Below are 9,188 nucleotides of genomic sequence, written 5' to 3'. Positions count from 1 at the left end.
CTCATGATTCTCTTTATTTCTTCCCAACTACCAATTGGTTGTTCCCCATACCTCCTTCTTTCTTTGATCAACTGATCCCACCACACCAAAGCATATTCCTTGAACTCAATGGAAGCAACCTGCACTTTTTCAACATCAGAATAATCGTGACAATTAAAAATTTGCTCAATTTTAGTCTCCCATTCTAGATATGCCTCCGGGTCACTCTTCCCAATAAAAGATGGAACTTTAATTTTTATGCCACTCAATCTGTCGTTCCTAGGCCTCTCCGCATGCCTTCTCATCCTCCTTTCCTCCTCATCACCATTAGGAAAACGATTTTCTATTTGGTCAATCCTCTCATGTAACCCTTCTAACTCTGTTCTCATCATTTGTTGCATTCTTGCTGTAAGAGCCTCTATCAACAACCTATTTGCTTCTACTCGCCGTGGGCTACCTTCCTCTTCACCTGACATGATTGTGAAAAGAATAACAAGTGTTTAAAATGGACCTCACCACTCTACTCACGTGTTTGCACTCAATCACTCGTGTTTCACTCAAATTTGGCTTTTTTTTTTATAATGAAAGCACTCTGCCTTTTACCACTCAATTTGCTCTTTTAGTTCTTTAGAGAAACCAAAATAAACCAACACAAAGAAAACAAATTCAGATGATAATCAACACACAAAAAGCTTAACAAAAAAAAAACAGCAACAAGAAGGAAATACTCTAAAACAAATGAGACAATGAAAATTCTAGAGTGTGGAAAAAAAAGACAAAAGATAGCAATTTTTTTTTTTGTTATGATTCACAATAATCAGACCATGTTTCTAATACTTTTTTTTTTGAATAACAAAGCTAACCAATCAGACCACACTTTTTTATTTTTCTAATACTCTTTTTTTTCGATTAATTTTTTTTTTAATGATAATGGAATAGAGATAACAATTAAGAACAGAATAAAGACACTTTACCACAATTTGGCCCTTTTTTTTGGAACTTTGCTTTGATACCAAATGATGAGAATCGCGGTTGGAACAAAACAAGAGTTGTGATGATAGAGGTGGTGGAAAGACGCCACAATCGGGATGAAAAAATCCGATTGATAAGTCATGAGGACGCCACAATCGGCTATGGAGGCTCCGATTGATAAGTCAAAGATTAGCGTCACGGCAAGCCGATAAGCTAAAAATGAGGTTCAGAGAACCAAAGAGAATAAATCTCATATTTTTACTCAATCCAAAAATCTCTTTTTAGCAAGAGTTACATGCCTCCTATATATAGGAATGACTTATAATGATGTAATATGCAAAAAGTAACTCCTAAGAAAACAAAAGGATTTCAGCCACTAACTATCATGATAGTGGGCCTGAATTATTACAAGGAAAATGGAAAATAAAGAAGAGATAGTGGTGCTCTTTGATTGCTTGGTGCACCACTTTCATATGCTTAGTGGAGGAGCTCTTTATTTTCCACTATCACATGCTTGGATGATAATCTTCAACTTTGGTTCTTTTTATTCCATGACCGAAATAATTCTTCTTGTTAAGGGATATAATTTTAGGATCACATCAAGAAGTGATTTTACATGATGAACTTAATTACCCTTATGCCTAATGTTACATACGTTTTGGAAGGGATGAATGCCTCAATGCTTTTGAGGAAAATGTATTATGAATTCTTTATTCATAATGGAAAATTATGATGGTGGCTTTCAAAGCAAAGCAATTTTAACATGAAATTTTACTCAAAATGTGGATGGTGTCGATTGTCTTTTTATGACCCTAATTGTGCAACTGTCACTAGTGGTATGGTATACATGATGAGCACACTAATTTGAAATTCGACAATAAGATGGATAAAATGATAAATATACTTTGTTCCTTGATTTTTGTTAGGGATTGTCTTGGTGGCCCAAAAATTTTGGATGATGCATTTAATTGAGGAAATGTGTTCCGTGCCAACAACTTTCAATCTTCTGCTTATTGGAAATTTCATTCCAACATATTTGCCTTGTTTGATTTATAGTCAATACCTATTGGGAACGATGATGGGTTGTCGATTTTTTCATTCTTGTATATATTCAAGAACTTTCAATTTTTGTAAGAAATTAAATGGCTTGATGCGATGAACTTAATGACCCTAGTCCCTGAATGTGAAATCTTGTTGTTGCCTGAATTGCTACTCAAGCAATTGTCCCTATCGGTGTCCGCTTTTCTATTAAAAAAATTTATGAATTTTTATTCATAATAATGCATGAATTGGTATATACTCTGCTTTGATGAACCTTTGTCCCTAAATTCAATTCTGCAAATGCAATTAAAAGTGATTTTGCATTATGAACTTAATGACCCTTGTCCGTAATGTTTCATAAGTTTTGTAAGGGATGAATGCCTCAATGACCTTTTAGGAAAATGCATTATACTAGAAAAGTTGGATAGTATCTTTCAAAGCATAGCAATTTTAATATAAAATTTTATTTAAAATGTGGATTGTGTCTATTGTCTTTTTATGTCGTTAATTGTGAAACTGTCACCAGTGGTATGGTATACATGAACTCACTAACTCCAAATTCGATGATAAGATGGATATAATTTGTTCCATGATTTTTGTAAGGGATTGTCTTGGTGGCTCAAAAATATAATGTGAAAGCTAGTTGTTGCCTTAAATGCAATTTTAATATAAAATTTCATTCATAACATAAGGCATGGATATTATCTATTGTGCTTTGATGATCTTAGTCCCTAAATGCAATTTTGCAACTACAATATGAAGTTATTTTGCAAATGCAAAAGGAAGTGCATCCTTGCAAAAATACGATGAATATATACTTTGTTCTGTGATTTTTGTAAAGGATTTTCTTGATGGCCCAAAAATGCAGGTTGATGCATTAATGTGAAAGCTAGTTGATGAGAAGGAATTATCAGGTGATAAGCTATTCAAGTTTTTTTTTTTCATTTCATTATAATTGTTTGTGTTGGCTTTATGATTTCAAACATGGTTTAATTATTTAGATTCATATAACAACATATTCTTATATATAGAGGAACTTTGTACACTAGTGCAGTTCTATAATAGCAGGTTGTCATCCTTTTAGTTTCATTATGAGACTACTGTCCCATAGATGTGGAGAGAATCTGGAGAGATGATAGAAACTAGGGAACAATAACAGGTGCTGGGAACTTTCTATTTTATTTTTTGAATCAGCAAATTTATTAAGCATCTTTCAACACAAGAAGTATTAAAGGAGCAAGAAAAGAAAAAGGTACAAAGCAACAATACAAACATCAGGGAGCAAAAAGCCCCATAAAACAAAAGGACCAGGTGCTGGTAACTTTCTATTGAATCCCAACTTTCAAGGTTTATTTGTTAACCGGGTAGGCTTTTTATGTCTGTGGGAACAAGTTTTCCTAATATGGAAATTTTATAATTTGAGCTTCCTTTCCCCCCTATATTTATGGTGTAGAATTAGATATAGCTGTAAATGCGCTTTGGAATGAAGGAAAAGCAAGTGGTTCAACCGTTGTATCTGTTCCTTATATGGTATAATGACTATACTGACGTGTCTTTCTTTATGCAATTAACACTTGCTATCAATTACATACACGTCGTGTAATTTACAATGTTGCTTATATAACTAAAGCTCTATAATTAGCTTAAAAAGAGGATCTTTTTTACTATGTTATCATGTTAACATTATAACATTAGATTCTTTTGAATATATACTTACTGCTTTTACACAATTTTTGTTTGTAAGGACACAATTCAAGTATCATGGCCAACATGAGAATTTCTTGAGTTAAGGTCTATTTCAATGATCACATATTATCGAGATAACGAGATTACATTATGATGGTTATTGTGTGACGCGAAGTTCTGTTATAATATGTTTTGAATGCTTGTTTAAAAATTGATCAATTACATGAAAATAAGTAGTAGAGAAAAAAGTGGTACTTGATGGCATGTATGGTTGATTTCGGATTTTGGAAGAGGGTTACAAGGATGAGCGAAAGTGGTACTTGATGGCATGTATGGTTGATTTCAGATTTTGGAAGAGGGTTGCAAGGATGAGCGACTCAGATTTTAATAGGTTTATGCTCTCATAAGTCTAAAAATGCATCATTTAGAAAATGGCAATACTTTATGTCATCATATTTAGTTGCCTTGAAATTGTGTGATAATACTACCTAAACATAGCCCAAGAGCTATTGAATATCAAACTAATAAATCTGATTGAGATTAAGTTTGTTTGTCTTTAAAACATCTTTAAATACTGGACAAAAGTTATATAGAAATCCCATGGTCAAATGGTTTATCTCTTCAAAAGAAGGAAGAGATAATAGCCAAAACGCCGTATTTATGTTTTTTAATTTGGTTTACACTAGTGCAGAAAGGGGATTCCACTACTGGCCAAACGGATTTTCCACTACTGGCCGTGGCCGTAGTGAATGTTGGCGTCGTTGTAAGTCCAGACTTTCCACGTCGGGTCTTTTAATACCCGTCGTGGTATCCTAATTTCTTCTTTAATTATTATTTAAAATTATGTAGATTCCACGTCGGTATTTCCAATTACCCGTAGTGGTATGTATGGGATTCCACGTCGGTTATAATGAATACCAGTAGTGGTATGTATGGTTTCAAATTTTTTTAATATAAATCATGGGGATTCCACTACTGGTATTTACACATATCCGTAGTGGTATGTATGGTTTTCCAGTTTTTTTTTTAAAGAATTGGGGATTCCACTACGGGTATTTACGCATATCCGTAGTGGTATGTATGGTTTCCAGTTTTTTTTTTAAAGAAATGGGGATTCCACTACGGGTCATTACCTTTACCCGTAGTGGTATGCTTAGTTTTCACGTCTGTTTATTATAAATACCAGTAGTGGTATGTTAGTTTTTTTTTTTTTTTTCGTTTTTTTGTAGCTTCCTGTGCATTAATTATATCGTCTACACTTTTCCGGCGCAGAAATTATACAACATAATTTCAAGTCACTGGTAGCTAATAACGCACAACAAAATTACTAGTAGCTAATAACGCACAAGAAAATTGACATAATTCCGAATATTATTACTAGTAGCTAATAATGCAGGAAAAATGTTAAAATTAAATTACCTTGCTTTTGGTGTCTGCATTATTTCTCTTCATCAAATTCCTCTCTGGATTTCATCTCTGCTGCTGACACCGGTTGACTGCATCCTGAGAGAACCATCCCATCAGGTTCTTTCTCTTCATCAAATTCCTCTCTGGATTTAAGATGTCATACAAAAGAAAACAACTCAGGTACAAAGAGAAAACAAACATAAGGGAAACAAAACACGGGAATAAGAATGAATTGAAAGCACTTATATAACTTAAAAGCTAATCCAAACATACACTTTCATTGCACTAAAATCAATTCAACACCTATAGAATCAATTTTAAATCATCCAAAAGTGTAACCAAACATACACTTATATAACTTAAAAGCTATTATAAACAACACCATAAATTCAAACTGCTATTCACATAAATTCAATCTTTTGGACAGCTTTAGAAAGTACTTGGGAAACAATTGGCTAAATACATGACTATAAGCATGAATCATAATCAAGAGTTCAAGACATTGTTGCAGTAATATCGATAAATCGTATCAGATTATGATTCTTGAATCATTCCATACAATTGGTACAGGATTCAGGATTGATTAAGTCAAGAGTATTAATGCTACCCAAACATGAAGCATTTCATCATATGCTCATTATAATGCTTCACATAAACCATACTTATAATGCTTCATATGAACCATATAAACCAATCAACAAATCAATGCTTCATAGGACAAATTTCCAATTACCTAATTACCAATTTATAGGCTTCACAATGAAATTTTTAGATTTCAGAATAAAAGATGGCAAATATACAAGTGCACAAATCTGCCAGTAAAATTAAAAGGAAATTATTAAACTATCGAGAATCAAATTTTCAGCAGCATGTACCAATTCTGTGACCATATTACAAGAGTACAAGACAATGAAAGCATACCAGTCCCTTTCTATTGTTTGCTCTGTTAGTGAACCACAATCATAACAGTGTTCTATATATATATATGGCACTACTTGATAAAAGCCCTTCAGGCTATTTTAAAAAAAAAACATACAGTTCCGCGTAGCGTATAGATCACTACTATGACTTGAATTACTACTGTCTAAGTAATACTATTTGTAAAGAGAAACAACCATTTATTTCGTGATCTACATTGCTTATTCTGCAGGTGGTGATTCAATTCAATCTCTGAATTCAAATGTAGATGGTATATTAACATGGTGCAATATAAAGCTCCTTGTAGAAGACAATGATTTCTTACACTACTACCGAGAAATTATTCAATGACTAAATTGGTTATGACTAAGAGAAATCTCTCTAAGTTCCCTTAAGTTACCTAAAGAAGCAGGGGTTGTTCCAGTCAAGAAATTATTATCCAAAATAAAATTATGAAGCTTAAAGAAACCATTTTTCAAGTTACCAGTTAGGAATAGAACCATAGAGGATTATTGAACCTGTGAGCAAATTGTTACTAAAATCTCCAGATTCAAGCATAGGACAATAATTGGCTTGTCTCACCATTTCCCTAACTCTTTGACCAATAAAGACTTGATAGAAAATTATATGCATCGATAGATTGAACAACTAAAATGATTATGAGACAAATCTATTGTTAATTGCAAGCTTGATACATTTCCCATGTCACTAGGAATTGAACCATTAAAGTGAGTGACAAACCAATACTACATCCATCATTCAAAACAAGTAAATAAGCTTTAATTTAGAATGCAAACCTTTGTGTAAAGTTAGAGATTTGATCTATGTCAAACAACACGATTCTTTCCTCCAAAATATAATTCGTCATATTAGCTCTGTCTCAACTTTTGCGGTCGTCGGAAAGTTTTAAATACCTAATTCATACTCAATCAAAACATACAACAAACCAATAAATAAATTTCAAAACCTAATTCTTCATACTCAATCAAAACATATAACAAATGAATAAATAAATTTCATATACCTAATTACGAATTTATTAATCTACCATATGATGACAAAATTGGAATAATATATAACAAATTCAACATTAACGAAGTGAGAAACTGGACCTAAATGTGATTTTGAAGGTTAATTGAAGAATTTGAGTTGAATTTGAAGCTTACCTTGAACAAACGAGGTTGAATCTGAATCTTAGATTGAAAGAACGAGTTGTGAAGAAGATTGAATCTGAATGAAGAAGGAACCAAGAATCTGGAACTCGTGAGTTTGAATCTGAGTGTGATTGAACGAACAGTTGTGAAGAAGTTTGAATCTGGAACGAGATGGGTGAAAACGAGTTTGAATCTGGAACGAGCTGGGTGAAAACGAGTTTGAATCCGGATTTAGGGATTTGGGAAAGAGTTTTATGCCATGATTTAGGATTTCGAAGTCACACGATTTGAGATTTGTGGGACGAAGACGAAGAAGACGAAGTCACTGCGTTTCGAAGTCACTGCGTTTCGAAGTCACTGCGTTTGGGAATGAAACGAGAACGCATGCGTATGAATGAATTGAATGAAAAGAACACAGTATAATTCTAAGTTAAGAGATTTAACTACCGTGGAAAACCACATCAGTAGTGAAATCCAATTAAAACAAATTTCAACGTAATTACAACATTGCCACCGTGTCTACTTTTCACTACTGATTTAAGAAAACCAGTAGTGAAATCCCTTGTCTATGAACTTTTCACTACTGGTATTCAAATATCAGTAGTGGAATCCTTTGGTCAAATGTGTTTCACTACTGGTATTCACATACCAGTAGTGGAATCCCTTATCCAAAAGTCATTTTTCTACTAGTGTTATGTGTTTAAAAAAATTGAAGTTGATTAATTTGTCATTTAGGTTCATTATGAGAGACTTGACTGAAATATTCATGTTGTAGTTGTAGGATATGAATTCAAATATTGTGTGTTCTAGAGTGGACTGGTCGGCTGACCCAAGCCCAATACCACCTCCTCGACTATATAAGTCTCACATCATCACCTATGAAGGTATGTCTCATTCTAAACCTCTCTCTAACTCAAAAGTTTGAAGGACATAAATTAACTTAAAAGCTAAGACAAAATATTACTTGAAGGAAGGATAAATTCACTTTTAATTAACCTGGTATTGGGTTGAGGCCCTTGGTCGACTAAAATATGAAAGACCATGAGGTAGCCATTATATAGTATCAGAAATCGATGCCTCGAAGAATTTGAAGTTCAAAGAAATGAATAACCGTAAATTGCTTAAGCAGCGTACTGCAAGCGAAGCCCACACCTGTCTGATACTAATCCTACGAACTATTGAAGAGCGGATTCGTAGACGCAATTACATTATGAAGTGGACAGTCTGTCGGCAGAAATTGCAAGATGTTAGGAATGTTAGGAAACCACATATAGTTAATGTTGCAGAAACCACGACATAATTGGAAAATCTGAGAAATCGCTGCATGTGCTAGCCGATCAACATGCTAATTTAGACTGAGGGCTGGTCAAGTAATGAGAATAAGTCGTATGCTAATGATTTTTGATATAGTGTAAAGAAGACAAAATTTGCTACAGGATTGAAACTGGAATTGTTAAATTTCATTAAGTTTAGTATGAGAAAAGCTACCTACAAGTTTGAGAAAAGTTTCTGCTCTGTTTCTGTACCAGTACTCATTCTTTTGTCAAACTGAACCAATTGGATAGTTAACCCTAAAAAAAACTTATATTTGTAATCTTGACACCTTAAGCTTTCCAACGAGTGGTCGTCTACTCAAATCGGACGTCATTTAGTATTTTAATTAAATTGTGTAAGTTGGGGTCTGAATGTTGTGAAGTTTCAGGATTTTGGCAGTGGGTTTCTACGTGTTCAAGTCACGCGAATTGGTGCATAAGAATGAAAATACATCAGGATCTTGAACTCACGCAAGTAGGAGTGGCCAAAATAACCGTTGAACCAAACCAAACCGCTAAACCATACCGAACTGAACCGAAAATAACTGAAACATTATAGAAGTTCATGAACCTGAACCAATATTTGAACCATTATAGAAGTTCATGAACTGAACTGAAAATAACCGAACCATTATAGAAGTTCATGAACTGAACCATTACGCAAGTAGGAGTGACACAAGCATGCTCATCAATGGAATGAGGTGGGTTCCTTTAGGTT

At 33.7% G+C, this 9,188-nt stretch overlaps 1 long non-coding RNA gene across 1 annotated transcript; it reads right to left on the bottom strand.

Annotated features, from left to right (window-relative positions):
• Positions 1-4,769: 4,769 nt before the first annotated feature.
• LOC123884115 lies at positions 4,770-7,395 on the bottom strand. The gene is made up of 3 exons (XR_006800702.1): positions 7,170-7,395; positions 6,801-6,917; positions 4,770-5,228 (listed from the first exon to the last, which is right to left on the bottom strand). It is a non-coding gene; the product is annotated as an uncharacterized LOC123884115 (long non-coding RNA).
• Positions 7,396-9,188: the final 1,793 nt, after the last annotated feature.

Source organism: Trifolium pratense, linkage group LG5 (assembly GCF_020283565.1).
Source record: "Trifolium pratense cultivar HEN17-A07 linkage group LG5, ARS_RC_1.1, whole genome shotgun sequence".
Classification (NCBI taxonomy): domain Eukaryota; kingdom Viridiplantae; phylum Streptophyta; class Magnoliopsida; order Fabales; family Fabaceae; genus Trifolium; species Trifolium pratense.
The sequence above is the reverse complement of the archived record's forward strand: the minus strand, read 5'-3'. Positions and strand labels throughout refer to the sequence as shown.